This window comes from Solanum tuberosum, unplaced genomic scaffold (genome assembly GCF_000226075.1).
Source record: "Solanum tuberosum cultivar DM 1-3 516 R44 unplaced genomic scaffold, SolTub_3.0 scf00079, whole genome shotgun sequence".
Taxonomy (NCBI): domain Eukaryota; kingdom Viridiplantae; phylum Streptophyta; class Magnoliopsida; order Solanales; family Solanaceae; genus Solanum; species Solanum tuberosum.
In genome coordinates, this window is record NW_006239004.1 from 293,938 (window position 1) to 310,163 (window position 16,226).

At 33.4% G+C, this 16,226-nt stretch overlaps 1 long non-coding RNA gene across 1 annotated transcript; it reads right to left on the minus strand.

The window, feature by feature from the left end:
• Positions 1-2,041: 2,041 nt before the first annotated feature.
• On the minus strand, positions 2,042-12,869 carry LOC102592784 (uncharacterized). The gene is made up of 3 exons (XR_367239.2): positions 12,662-12,869; positions 12,429-12,512; positions 2,042-3,674 (listed from the first exon to the last, which is right to left on the minus strand). It is a non-coding gene; the product is annotated as an uncharacterized lncRNA (long non-coding RNA).
• Between the last annotated feature and the right edge of the window lie 3,357 nt (positions 12,870-16,226).

The window sequence follows — 16,226 nt, forward strand, 5'->3', positions numbered from 1 at the left end:
AATAATAAATCATATAAATTAATAAATAATTGACAAAATCAATAAATAATAATCGAAATATAATTATTGAGCATTACCAGTCACTTTCATTGATAGTTTCGTTCAAATCAACATCATATCGACCGGTAAGAATATTTTGATAATGAGTCATGTTAGAAAAATCAGTAGATTGAGTTATCGGAAATCCATCAACACTATTACGATTTTCTAATCAGGGATGGACGTCGACCGATAAAGGAGAACGTTGTTGACTAGTCTTAGGCTCCTTCCTAACATAGATTTCAAGTATTGTTAACTTGATTTGATCTATGTAGTCATTTGGAACCCTCAAAAAGTCGGTCAACGATTCGTCATTATAGATAATCCACTCTCCAAAATTTACTTGTCCTTGTGATAAAAATGAAGTAGGGTATTTTCCGACTATAATCAAATTATAATCAGTATTGTTTATACTCATTCTTTTATAAATTGATGAAAGAAATTTATAATATCGGACATTAATTGAATATTTCGCATTGTGTTTGGGAGGACAATTATAATAAGCGGTATTTCCGTCATGTATAATTTTGCCATCCCAATAAATCGAAACTCTAACTTTTGGTTTAGAAGACATTTTTTTTTTGAGATTGAAATAAAGAAATATAGTAGACTTTATGTTGTAGGTGCTATCAACTATGTTTGAACGTCCTTAAATAGAGATTGGAGGATTTTTAGAATAAAAAATAAAATACAGTGTAATAATTTTTCCGTTTTTATGATATGTCAAATCAATATAATTGTACTGCAAAAGCTTAAATAAAGAGATAAAAACGTGAAAAATATTCCTCTTGAAAACAAAAAATTTTCTTCCACTTTATAAAGTGTAAGAAAAACTTACACTTTATAAAGTGTAAGAAATAGTTCCATTTTATAAAGTGTAGGAAATAGTTCCGTTATATATTAAAATATACACGTTCATGACTAACAGAAAACGTTTAAAATATCAGATAAAGTGGAATTTTTTCTTCCACTAAGCCTATTTTAGTTACTTACTAAAGTAATGGCTTATTTTGGTCACTTTTATGTTTTTGTGGCTTATTTAGGTTCCGAGCATCGGGAAGCCTACTCCTCGGGCTGTTCGGTACTTGAATATGCTTGCCGCGGAGAAAGACTACTTTTCTATTCGCTTGCCTGCGCGCCTCTACTCATGCGGGACTGACTGTGCAATATCACTATTACTGACAAATATTAAAAGAAAGAACTAGGAGAAGCAGAGAGTAGAGTATCAACACTATAAAATCTTGCAAAATCCATAATGAGTTTCACATTAAACCCTAATGGACTACAAATAATAAAATTCATAAGCTTACCAAAAGCTTACAACATTTATTAGAGCATTATTCAGAAACTCAAAAATAGTCAGAGAAAAGGAATTTTTCGCACATGAAATGTGAAAGGAATGTCCCGTGATCATTTACACAATTGACTTATGATACTAAAACCACTTCAACAAGACATCCTTTCATTTATATGCAATTAATACATAACAAAATATTAAAGTTCAAACCTTATGGTACTTTTACAAAAGGGAGGTTTGCATCATCACAAAGATCATATTTTTCCTAATCTACATATTAAATCCAGGGAATCACTCACACATACATACCTTACAAGGCTATAAGGTTATAACTTTCTTTTGTTTAGAAAATTCTGAAAGAACTCGAAGGACTGAGTGACTCTCATAATATAAAAAAATTGATTTTAGGTTCATAGGTGATAATATTTTTCATAAAATCACTAACTATAACTGTTGAAGATAAGGATCAAGCTGAAGATAAGGATTGAGTTGATCAACATGGTTCAACTGTTAGAAGTCTTGTTAGTTGTTCAAGAATTAAAATCGAACTTTGACTAGGCTATGTAGGTGTAGTAGTAGTTAACCTCTACTATTGTATTTGTATTTTTAATATATTATAACTGTAATACTAGTCTACTACTGTACAAATTTACAACTCTATATCAACCTCTACTCAAATGTTTAACCATCAATACAGATTTTGATTTATCTCAGTTATTGTTGAGAATTCTACATGGTATAAGAGAATTAAAATCTTCCGCTGCCTAAGTATTGAATTCAAAATGATCACAAGTTTAACTGAAATGGATCCCTCTATCAATACTTTGTCCACTTATTCCCTTCACCACCTAATTGCCTCTTGTTCCATTAAACTTAAGCTAACAAACTATCTCATATGAAGGACACAAATGATGCAGTTGATTCATGTGATGTGACTAACCTATATCATCAAGGAGAATGAACCAATTGCGAGTGGTCATTCTACTGGAAAGTCTGTTGAGAAAGTCGTGGTTATAAGTGTTGAGGATAATGTAGAATATAGTGGTAGTGTTGATGATTGTAGGAGAAATATGTACTGCTAAGGAACTGGATCTTAGGCACCTTGATAGAAGATGACATGTACTTTATTGTGGGTTTCTCAACTACCAAGGAGATGTGAGAATGCTTAAATAAGGCCTATCTACAAGCAGCAAAGATAAGGTGTTTTAGCTTAAACAATAACTGCAAAGTATAGGCTAGGAACCACGAAAATTGATGATTACATAAAGAAATTCAAAGGAATATGTGATGGTCTTGAAGCCATTCACAATCCTGAGGATGAAGATAGAAAAGTAATGAACTTTAGGTTTAGGTCTCAAGTACAATTCCTTCAAGATTTTCATGCTAGGTAATGCACCATATTCCACTCTTAATCAATTTGTTAATTCTCTCAAGGTTTTTGATATGAAAGAGGATGAAGAAGAATTGCAACTACATAACCTTAACATGGCATTCTTTGCCCAAAGGATAAGGGGAAGAGGAAACTACTCTTAGAAAAGTGGAAACAACAACTTCAACTCCAAAGGAAGGGGTCTCAAACCTGTTGGACAAGGATCAAATTAAATACTTAGAATAATCAAAGCTTCTAAAGTATAAATAAGGATAGGAATACTACCGAGTCGTTTAAAATTTTTGGTAGAAATAATGATTCTACTCTTAAGTGCTTTTACAGGTGGGACTACTCTTGTCAATATGTAGATGAACTACCACATGCATTGGCTGCTATCAATCTGCAAAATACATCATCTACATATGACACTTTGTATATGGACTCAAAAGCCAGTATTCTATCTAATTTAAACACTACAGTGGATTTTATAAAATTGTTGTTGGGAATGGATCACAATTAGACATAACACATGTTAGGAATACAACTAGATCATGTTTGAAATAAGAAAATGTCCTTGTAGTTTCTAAGATTGCTGTGAATCCACTCTCAGTTTGTAAAATTGCTAAGGATAATTGTTGCACTCTTGAATTTGATGAAACTAACGTCGTTGTAAAGGACAAGAACACAAGGACAATACTAACCTAGGGATCTAAGAGAACTGGACTCTATGCTTTGACTCCTACACAAGATTAGAACACATCAGACATCATAGAGCATACTATATTAGGACATCCTAGTTTAAAGTTGTTAAAAGTTTTAAGTAACAGTAGTTGCATTAATGTTAATAGTTGGAATAAAATGCATATTGTCTGCAGTTGGACAAAATTTGTAAACTTCCACTTGACTTGAAGAATAGAATTGACAACTAACCTTTATTGAAAACACATTTTGATTTGTGGGTTCCTTCTCCTGTTGAATTTTTTCAGCATATGAAATATCATGTAGTGTTTGTAGATGATTACACAAGGTATACATAGCTTTATCCAATGAAAAAGATGGTTGAAATTTTTGAAGTATTTGTTACATTTCAGAAAATTGTGTAAAACAATTCTCTAAAGACATTAAGATGTTCCAGTGTGATAGAGGTGGTGAATTAATCAAAACATACTTCATTAAAATTCTAGAAGATTGTAGTATTGTTAGGCACATTTCATGTCCTAACACACCTGAAAAAAGGAGTCTCAGAAAGAAAACATATGCATATTGATGAGATTGGATTAACTATTCTAATACGTGCTAATCTTCCTTTGTTTCTATGAGTTGAGGCCATGCACTATTTTTCATTAATAGACTGTCGTACTCAGTTTTAAAGATGGTTACTCCATTTGTTAGGCTATATGGTGAGAAACCTGATTAAAACATCTTAAAGGTGTTTAGGTTTAGGTGTTTCACATATATAAAGGGTAGTACCAAGTTTAGCTTGAAGACCTGCTCTTGTGTGTTCATAGGATACAATAGATTGCACAGGGGATACAGATGTTATCTTCCCTCAACAAGGGAAGTGTATGTGTCCAAACATGTTGATTTTATGAAAGAACATTACCTTTTATCCTCCAAATCAAACTTATACTAATATTTATGTCTCACCTGATCTAGATACTTTTGTTGAGTTTTTCTCTTAATTTCCGGCATATGAGGATACTTATTCAGGGGAAATGCTTATACTGTGTCAACAACTAGTGAGAATCTTGCATATATTAAAACACAGGTTGTTGATAATACACAAGCTACTGGTGATAATGTTATTGAACATATAACAACACTCATGCCTATTGATGATGATATTGATGTTGAACAATCAGATGCAGTTTCAGATAATGGTGGTAAGGATCAAGTTAATCATGCAGGTTTAGATAGTGGTGGTCCATCGAATCATACTTCTTTTGTGTCTAGTCCACAAGAGATACACTAAAAGGTTGATATATTAGTATGATATATGACTGAGAACCAACAATCTAGAGAAACTACACTATAACTAGCTGCCTCACTTGATACATCTCATATACCACAAGGCATCACATGACTACTAAACACAAGGAAAAGGTTCATCACTTATCTCTAGTTCCTAAAAACAAAGAAGAGATTGTGAGAGAACCAAAAACTACTAATGAGGCACTAGAGTCACCACATTGGCTTGCAGTTGTGCAGAAGAAAATCAATGTTTTACATAACAACAAGACATGGACATTAGTGCCTAAATCGGCTGGTATGAACCCAGTTAGTTCAAAATGGGTGTCCAAGACCAAGTTGAAGAAAAATGGAATAGTAGATAGATACAAAGAAAGACTTGTTGCTAGGGGTATTTCACAGCTTGAAGGGATAGAGTTTGAAGAAACATTTGGCCATATAGTCAAGGCCACAACTATTAGGGTGGTTTTATCAGTTGCTATTAGCTCTAAGTTGGAAATAAGGCAACTTGATGTCAAAAATTAATTCCTACATGGTCTTTTGGAATAAGAGGTATACATGAGTTAACCTCTTGGATTTATTGACTCTAAATATCCTCACCATGTTTTTCTGTTAAAGATGGCATTGTATGGCCTTAAACATGCATCAAGATTTTGATATGATAGATTTAGCATGCATCTCCTACACCTTGGCTTTACTTATAGTAAGGCAGACCCCTCATTGTTCACATTGCAAACTCATAAAGGTTCAATATTCCTCTTGTTGTATGTAGATGACATTATTGAAATAAGAAGTAACCAATTACATGTCTTTGAGTTGGTTTTACAACTTGGAAGAGAGTTTGTTATGAAGGATCTCTGTCCTATACAATTCTTTCTTGGAGTGGAGGTCAAATATTTTATGGGAGGAGTTTACTTGAGTCAGAGTAAGTATGCCGCTGCCCTACTTAACAAGACTGATATGAAATTGTAAAAAGTTATAGCTACTCCTTAGGAAAAATTGCTTGGTCAAAATAAAGGGGTTGGAAGTCTGTAGATGCCTCTTTGTACATAAGGATAGTAGGTAGCCTCTAGTATTTGACACTCCCAAGGCCTGATATCACTCATGTAGGCAATCTAGCCAGTCAGTTTATGCAATGTCTTAATAATGAACACATTCAAGGAGGTAGAATGATTCTCAGGTACATCAAATGTACTCTACAATTTGAACTCAAACAGTCAAACTTATCTCATAATCACCTTGTATGTTGTATGGATATTCAGATACTCATTTGGTTGTGAGGATGCATTACCACTCCGAGATCCACTACAGGCTATAGCATCTTCCTAGGTGCAAATCATTTTTCTTGGATTTCCTAGAAACAGCCAATAGTAGCAAGATCAAGTGTTGAAGTTGAGTATAGATCACTAACCTTTACTGCAACAGAGATGACATGGATCATCTACCTACTTCATGATGTTAGAGTGTACCTCAACACAATGTCTACATTGTATTGTTATAATTTGAGTGCTTTGTACATGAAAGTTGATGTGAGGCCAAATATATATATTTTTAATCATTATTTGTCTCACATTTATTATTTGTATTTATCCTTTTTAAGTATGAATTTTATGGATTGTGCTAAATAATGTATTTTATTTGTAGGAGTAAATTGGTGTAATGCTGAAGAAGTTTGGAGCTAAAACAAATTAAAGATGGAAGGTTAAAGAAGGAAATCAAGCAAGCAGCGTAATGGATTAAAAGTTATAAAATAATACATAAGTTAAATTGCAATTCTGCTGCCATGTGTAAGAATCTGCAGATAGGCACAAAATTTTGAACGCATAGCTTCACGCGGAAAATAAAAAGGAATTCAACTCTGTTTTGGCTTTAGGTTCCTAATTTGATTTGGACTTAGTTATTTTATTTAGGATTTTCTAGATCTATAAATAGTTCAAAAAAATAATTATAGAAGAAAAAAAAAATATATAGGGCATCAAGTATAAAGTTGTCAATACTTTTTAGGGTTCTTTACTTCTTCTTTTCTTAGACATTAGTAGCTAAAGACCCTTGTTATGGGGCTGCAACTATGGTTAATTGTTGAACATAGATTTTTTTGAATTAATATTGGTTATCACTTAAATCACTTTTGTATTCTTATTTTAGTATTTCATGCTTGATCACCATAGAGATAAATATATTGCCTATTCTTGGACTCGGGAGATGATATGGTAGATAGACCAAAGAATACAAAAGGCTTGATCTTCCATTAAATTGAGTTGATTTGTGTTAGTAGTGACGCACGGACGAACACCTATCTTGGTTAAAAAACAGGATGAAATATAAATGCTGGCCAATTAGGACTGCTTATCCCCACTCAACGATGTAGTTATACAACTAATTGGGGTAGGCGATTAGAGGTCGGGAGACCATGATCATAAAGTAAACCTTGTAAATCAGTAATTTGATAACCATAATTACTTCATGTATGAGGTGTGATAAATGAAACCCTATACATGTTGCAACCCTGGGATTTTCCAATCACTGTAAGTAATTTTATTTTTAATTCCTACATTCTTTTCTTTACAAATAAAAATCAAACAGTTTTGGCACTCTTAAATAAATAATTAGACTAGTATAATTTAGTAAAAATTGTTAATCGACAAGTCATTTGGGTTCGATAATCTGATTCTTTTAAGAGCCACTATTACTTGCGCGACCACGTACACATGCGTGGGCAATTGGGAGCAACAAATTTTTGGAGCCGCTGCTGGGGACTTATAAATTAACTATTCTTCTAGTTTATATTTTTTCTTTTTATTTATTTATTTATTTATTTATTTATATTGATACATAGTTTTTTATATTAATTAATACTCTTCGTGGGATGAACGGGAATGATGATTATTCATGTGTGGTAAGACCTTGTCCTTATTGCAAAGGAGCCCAATTTTGGCAACAATGTCAATATATTTCTGAGGCAGAATTGTGTGTACCATCTTTATCCTATAGCTTTGTAGTGATTTTTGGGTCGGTTGTACCGTGTTTTGCTACCCTACTCCAAAACCCTACCATGATGATTCTAATAATCTTTGTTCCTTTGATAGTATGGAATCTTGCAGGAAATTAATAGAGGAATATGAAGAGCGTCGTAGGAGAATCATATATGTAATGTCATACCTTATAGATAGAAAAATGAAGCATTTTCAAGATGTTTAATTTTTTTTTTGCATACTCAAAATTTAAGCAATGAATTGAATGCAAAGGTTGCTGCGTTAGACGTTCAACAATCCAATTATGAGTTTTGTGATACTGAAAAGGCACTCAGAAGTCAAATAGAGGTTCTAAAATGGGAGGAGATACAATGCAATCAGACTTTTCTTGAAGGTTACACGTTTGAGAAAGAGTACAAAAATGAGAATGTTGTAAATAATGTTGCTTTGGAGTCGAGGCAACTTGAATCTCATTCAAAACACTTTTCTATATTATGCTTAGATGGCGACATGAAAATCGAGTCATCTGAACTAATGAATGAGTGTATAGATGAGGAACAAAGCCCCTACATTATAATGTTTTTTAGTCCACGTAGACAACGACATTCCTCACATAAGGGTCAACAAATGCAAGATGCAACATATATTACTTAGTTCCTTTATCTTTATACCACTGCCCCTACAGAGGAGCAGAAAAATTGATGCAAAGTTAGGGGTAAAATTCATAAGTTCAAAGTGGAAAGAAAAGTGGTGAATTTATTTGTGTCGTGCCGCGACATTAAATTAGGCGCTTATTGGGCGGCAACCCAATTACTAGTGTCACTTTTTTTGTTTTTTTGTCTTGTTTTTGTAGATTAGGGGAAGTCTGAGTACCCAAAAATTTGAAGCGAAGGAACACGTTTGAGTTTAAGTGTGGGGTGCGTACGACCTTTCATGAAAATTAAGAGAACATGCTACTAGCTAGGCCTTAAGGCCTCATGGAGTTTTCCTAACCCTTGTTTTAAATTTTATTTGACTTTTGGGGGGCATATCACCTTTTTTAAGTGTGGGGGTGGAGGAATGAATTCCTAGTTTGTACTGTTTTATTGTGTCTTTTCTATATTTAGGATGGGTTCCTTGACTTTTGCTTTCGATTCTTATCCCGATGATAGTCCCTCTGAACCAAGTGTCTTTAATTTTTTTAGGAATAATTTTTTTTGAGAGAAAAGAAAAGATCATTTTGAGTGGTGTGATACTTGCTATTTAGGCCTGATTTTTGAGTAGTGATTTCTTGTGAATGCTTGATTGATAAGGAAATTGCAGACTCCGTTATACCGAGGCTCATGGTTGTGACTTTGTATATAGCTTATTTTATTTTGTAGTTTGTTATGATTCTATCTCTCTTAAAAGTGAAATTGATCCATCTTGATTGATACTTGTTCTATGTGTGGTGAGAATTTGCTTATTCCATGTTTCGCATCTTAGTCTAAAACATGCACTGCATGTTATTGAAGCGAAATAAAAAGTGTTGCTTTGTTTAGGAGATGATAATAGGCTTTCTTTGATTTGTCTTGTAAATTTTAGCCTTTTCAGATATTATATCACTAGTTAGCCCTTTTGAGCCTGTAACCTTTTGTTGGTAGCCATATTTTGCCCTTTACTATTTTTGAATCCCTAAGTTGAATCCCTAGTTTTTGCACCTTGCTTCCTTGAGGATTGTAGCATAGACTTATTCTAATTATCAATTTTGAGAAAAAGGGATGGTTGAGTGAAAAGGTAATCAATGATAGCTACAAAGTGCTTAAAAATCTCTCTTTGAAAGAATGTGATACGAAAAAAAAAGAAAGAGAACAAAAGAATGTGACATAAAAAAATCCTTTGAAAAAATAAGAGAAAAAATGATTGAAGCATTCTTGAGATGATGAGAATTACTTGTGAAATAATTGTTGAAGAGAGGGCTAAAAAGAAAGAGAAGAAAATAATGGGTGATGCAGTCTAACTTAAGGAAGTGTAAGTCACTATTATATAGTTTTTCTACCCGTTAAAGTTTTGATTCTATTCAAGCATCCTTAATTAGTTACATAATGGCCAAGCCTATGGTTCTTTGTCCATATATGTGAATTGTATTTCTGAGTGTGAGTTGTTCTTTGATGCTAAGTCCTTAATTTATATTCGATCTTTTGAATTGAGTGTGTGGACTATTTTTTCTTGTGAGGGCACTTGTTTCATGATGGATATGTGATTCTATTAACTTTCTTTGATGAGAGTAGGTGAGCAAGCTTAAATTTTATGAGTTCAAAGTCCTTCCTTGAGGTTAGGAGGTTAGAGGCTTGTTGTTTATTTGGATGTGTTGCATAATGAGCAGGAATTGAACTTGATGTTTTGAAATTCGTATATGGTCTAATTGTTTGTATCTACTAAAGTGATGACATTCCTAGTATGATTTTTTGAGATGAGCTTTAATGTTTGATCGAAGACGAGCAAAAGTTTAAGTGTGGAGTGTTGATGTGAGGCCAAAAATATATATTTTTAATCATTATTTGTCTCACAGTTGTATTTGTATTTATCCTTTTTGAGTATGAATTTTATGGATTGTGCTAAATAATGTAATTTATACATAGGAGTAAATTGGTGTAAAGTTGAAGAAACTTGGAGCTAAGCCGAATTAAAGAGAGAAGGTTGAAGAAGGAAATCAAGCAAGCAACTTAATGGATTAAAAGTTATAAAATAATACATAAGTTAAATTGGAATTACAATTGCAATTCTGCTGCCACGTGTATGAATTCGAAGATAGGCACAAAATTTGGTATGCACAGCTTCACGCGGAAAATAAAAAGAAATTCAACTCTGTTTTGGTTTTAGGTTCCTAATTTGATTTGAAATCAGTTATTTTATTTAGGGTTTTCTACATCTATAAATAGTTCAGAGAAATAATAATGGGAGAGAAAAAAATATAAGGGATCAGGTATAAAGTTGTCCATACTTTTTTGAGAAAGAAGTTGTCCATACTTTTTAGGGTTCTTTTCTTCTTCTTTTCTTAGATATTAGTAGCTAAAGAGCCCTGTTTTGGGGCTGCCACTATGGGTAATTGTTGAACACCTATTGTTTTGAATTAATATTGGCTATCACTTAAATTATTTTTGTATTCTTGTTTTAGTATTTCATGCTTGATTACCATAGAGATAAATATATTGTCTATTCTTTGACTCGGGAGACAATAAGGTCGATAGACCAAAGAATACAAAAAGCTTGATCTTCCATTAAATTGAGTTGATTTGTGTTTAGGAGTGACTTTCAGACGAACACCTGACTTGGCTACAAAACATGATTAATTGAGTCTCATCTATCGAAAACAACATTTCTACCTCACATAAGGTAGAGATAAAGTCTGCATGCATTCTACTCTACCATATCTAAACCCTATTTATGGGGTAACATTGTGTATATTGTTATTTGAAACGTGTAGTGTAATTTCTCTTTCTTTCATAAACTCTCAAAAGGTCCATTAAGGTTCATATATTAAATAGGACACTTCATAACTAAAGCCCCTCTTCCACAAGTATCCTTCCTTTGCAATACAATATCTACTCCCATTTTTCTCCATGGAAAATCTTTAACCATAGAAATAGAAAAAAGGATTTTCCTGAATTGTGGATTAGGAACTAAGAAGGCGATTGGAAGTTTCTCTAAGCAGTTGCAATGACCAAGTTGAAACCTTTGGTTTTTCTTTTATCAAGAAATTTGTAGATGGAGATAACAAAATACAAGGTCAATACAAGCCGAGCATACATGAGGATACTCTAAGCTACAAAGCAGAGCCCTATTAATCAATATATGCTTCTGACTCAGATCCCTATACATTTACATATTAAGCTGAACACCTTTTCTTTTGATAAGGAAGGTAATGTGTGTTATATTGATTGTCAAGCTATAACTATTTAAAAAATAAAACGGAGTTCCATATTTTCCACATTTAGACGAATTAAACTTAACCCAAAATCATGAAAGGAAACATGTAGGCTAAAACTATTATCATCCAATTAGACATAACTTAGATCTCGTTAAATTTACTTCCTACTCCAATTACCTAATTCTATTCACTTTAACTAATTCTCTACTACAATGAAATATTCGGCAAACTAAATCAAAAGATAAAACTAAAGGAGTATAAAAATCCTAGAAATAATAAGAAAACTATGCAAGTCATAACCAATATAGTAGAATACTTTCTATAACTGTTGCGAGAATATCAAAATTGATGTGTCTAACTATTAATTAGATTGTACTATCTTTTCTTCATAGTTCCCATAACATAGAATAGATAAACTTCCTCATAAAACTATGAAGTATGGGTAATAATAGCACAAAATTACTGGTTTTCCACAACAAAGAAGGGAAAAAATGATAAACAATAACCTGCTAAAAGAAGTAGACCAATTCTAGCCCGAAATTTTCAATCACAGACAAGGAATATACACCAAACCACTGAATATATACATGTTTACACTCTTTTACAATTATGAGAATCCATCAAGAATTGACACATTTCACAATGTCTACAAGTTTAATTCAACCCTCATCCTTTATTTAGATTTGATACAGGAAATGCGAGCGAGCTCACACATGTGGACACTCTTTTATTATTTGTCATGATTAATTTGTATGTATCTAAACCATTTTTCAGAAAGAGTATCAAAAGACTTCTAACTTTCTCATTTTTCATTTGTAATAAACCATCCATACAAAAACTACAAAAGGAGAAAACTTGAAATGGGCAGTGAAGAAAGGAAGAAAGTTTACTCACCGCAGGTTTTCCAGGGATAGAACAATGCCACACCATCAAATTAACAGACCCATCTGGACCAGTTTCAGGCCTAGCCACAAATCCCTAAGGGAAAAACATAAGAGACCCTTAAGTTAACTGAGCCATCAAATCCACAGATCCTAAAAACCCATTATTGTGCATCAATAGAGTAAAAAAAAAAGTTACACAAAAAGAACTCAGTAGAAAAAAGAAATTAGAAGGGCATAGAATACATGTGGGTGATCCATCCGCCACATGATCTGTGCTCCACAGAAAGACGACTACGTGCGATTCCGCCATCCATGATTGCGATTTCCCCCCTTTTTGCTCTCTGTGTAAATTTTGAATGATGAAATCAAGAATTTGCAAAAAGGCAACGGAAAATGAAAATGTTTTTTTCTAGGAAACTCCGTTTGAAATTTTAGTATGTAATTTGAGTTGGATTTAATATTGCAATATAAATTTAATATTTATTCTCCATCATTTTATGTCAAATTAATTCAATTTATTATGATTACGTGATTTCATAGAACATTAAATTGAATATTAATTTACTCTCAGTTTATATCAAATTAACTTAAATTTATTATAGTTACGTGATTTAATAGAGTAAATATATAAATTAATTAAGAAGTAATTTTCTAAATTTCCCTCCAAATTCAGCTTTATTGCACTAATAGTTCATAATAAAATGCTTATCTCTAATTATGTAAGTCAAATATTTGTACTAGAGAAATCAAACTTTACCTTTTTAAGTTCAAGGGATGATTTTTGCTCTAAAATAATGTCACGCCCTAAGCCTACACCCTGGGTGAGACTGACACTCGAGAACTATAATTGGTCCCAAGCAAGCCTCTGGCCTGGCTTAACTCTTAGCAGAAGACTTACTCGTAATAAAACTACTTTAAAAAGTAAACTGAAATCTCAATAAATACTTAGAATGTATAAAGAACATTCACTAGCCCAAATGACACTCAAGTCTCAAACATCAAAACATGAATAGAAAGACTTAAGAACAAAATATCAACTAACTGTCTATGAAGCCTCTAACAACTGAGATGGACGTCGGGACAAGACCCTCGACATCCTAATGAACTAAAATGATAAAGTAATGAAAAAGGGGTCCTTCGGAAGCAAGGAGGCTCACCAACAACTTTGGAGCTCAACTAGAATCAATGATGCACTAAATGCTGATCATGGTTACCTATATCTGCATCATAAAAGATGCAGGCCAACTGGTATCAATACATTGAATGTACTAGCATGCGAGGGGTATTCTAAACAAGACATAAGCTTGAAAGGAATATGAAAGAACATACCTGGCTCAACTGAACTGAACTGAACTCATTTCAATATAAAGCAATAATATGAATGCAATATAAAGAAAAGCTTTTAAAACATTGATAACAACTCTGTGTATTGAAAAATACAGTAGTAACTCTGTTAGTATGCAAAGATACAATATAAACTCTGTTTGTATGCAAAGAAACAACATAAACTCTATTTGTATATGAAAATACAAGTAATCTCTGTGTATATAAGAATACAAAATATAGCAGTGGGAGTTTCTCTAATCGACAACCATCACCTAAGAGCTATATGATGATACGACATTTTGCCTCACGCTACCAGGTCTGTCCTATACCTTGCTGAGGTTATAGAACCTGACTACTAAGTGGATCCACTAGTCTACGCTAAAAAGCAGTAAGGAATCATCTTAAAAGAATGACCCTTTTCTACCCATAATGGCTACATGGTTTATGGGGGCTAGGAGTTGTCTGAACTCTCCCCCATATCGGCGCTCAATACTACTCCCAAAATACAACTAGCTCATACGTTTAAAAACATATCTTCGGTGGTTTGAGATAATTACTCAAAAACTATCCCAAAGGCTCTCTAGGAAATTAGTGTTTCCTCTTTTGCTTAATTGTGAAAGCATATACTTTTTACTGAAAACTAGCTCAAAGGTTCTTTTGGAAATAGGTGTTTCCTTTCTTGTTTAAATGGGAAAACATTTACTCTTTAGGAATACATAGTCCCCATATACTCTTTTGAAGAAATGAATTTTATTTGATACTCTTTACTCAACTCAAATCTCAAGTTTTAAAACAAGTTTAAAGCATTTGCAAAAGACTTCTTGAAGAGACTCTATGAACTCTCTTAACTTGGCTCTTAACTTTCCTTGAATTTGAATTTATGGATTCAAGGTTAGGATTCATGTTTCTGGATGATTTCTAGATGTTTAGAAGTCATTTAGAGTAATTAGAATCGATAGGAAATGTTAGCACACTTTAGAAGGACTAAAACGGGCTAAACGATGAAAAAGGGGTTGGGGTGGACGACCTTGGCGCACCTATGGCGCGCCACACCAGCCTCAAACTTCAGAGGGCCATTTATAGCGCACTGCTGGCGCGCCGCCCCAGCCTTCATGGTGCTATGGGGGAACGTCGTGCCAGCATCCCCCCAGGCAAATCTGACGAATTTTTCCTCTCATTTTCTGACCTTAATTCGATTAATTTCTATTTGTTTTCTCTCAATATATCTTTAGATTCAGGTACCCAAAACATATACACAAGAATCTAACTCAAAGAAACTCTAATAATTGACATTAAACTCTCAAGAACTCCTTAATCTCATCCTAAATTCAAGAGCGAAAGCAATTCAAGAACACGACTCAAGAACATTAAATTCTCAATCTTTTAGGACAAAATTTCACTGAATTAAACATGTTTGGCGTGTGGGTGAACGAACCCAATGCTATGTGAATTCAAATACCTCGTTGGATTGAATCCTTGGTGAAATACACAACGAATTCCTTAAGAAAACGACGAATCTTGACTTTCCTCTTCTCTTCTCCTCTTAAGTTCTTCTCTCTAAAACCCTAGTGTGATTTTTCAATTGTGTGAACTAAACCAATTCAGTTTAGACCCTAATTAATTCATTAAAAATGAATTAAACCAATTGGGTATGGAAAAGACCAAAATACCCTTTTAAAATCCGATTTTGACTTTCCTTATCTAGACAGTCCGATAACAAATTGGCATATCCCCAAAATACGAACTCGAAAATGAGCAAAGTCAGTGGTGTTGGAAAGATAATCCAATGCTCTTTCCAACTGTGTCTTGTAGACCACATAAATCATCATGTGCTAGGAGTTATGGTCGTTTGAAGTTGACCCAAAACTCATACTTAACATAACTTAGCCAAATTCAGATTTTCATACTTTCCAAAATGTTGTTTCTAATCTAGTCTTTCAAATAGCGAGGTGTTATAATATCTCCCCCTTGGGAACATTCGTCCTCGAATGAGATTACTCTTAGTGGGTTAAAGGCATAACATCTAACATTTAGCTCAAACACCCAACAAGCAAATCTAAGACATTCAATATATCAATTAAAGAGTAGTAAGAAGGGAATTAGTACCTTGATCTGGAATTTCTCTGGGCTCACAGAAATGTGGATATCTCTTCTGCATATTCTCCTCAGCTTACCAAGTAGCTTCCTCAACAAATTGATTTCTCCATAGAACTTTGATTGATGCTACTTCCTTGGTTCTCAACTTGCGAACCTGACGATCTAGCATCTAAACATGAATTTCCTCGTAAGACAAGCTATCATTGATACTAATATCTTCAGTTGGTATAATCAGTGAAGGATCGCCCGTACACTTTTTCAACATTGAAATGTGGAATACTAGATGAACTGCTATTAACTCTTGTGGTTGCTCCAACTCATAAGCTACATTACCAATCCTTTTGGATATTCTATTAGGACCAATATACGAGGGACTAAGTTTCCC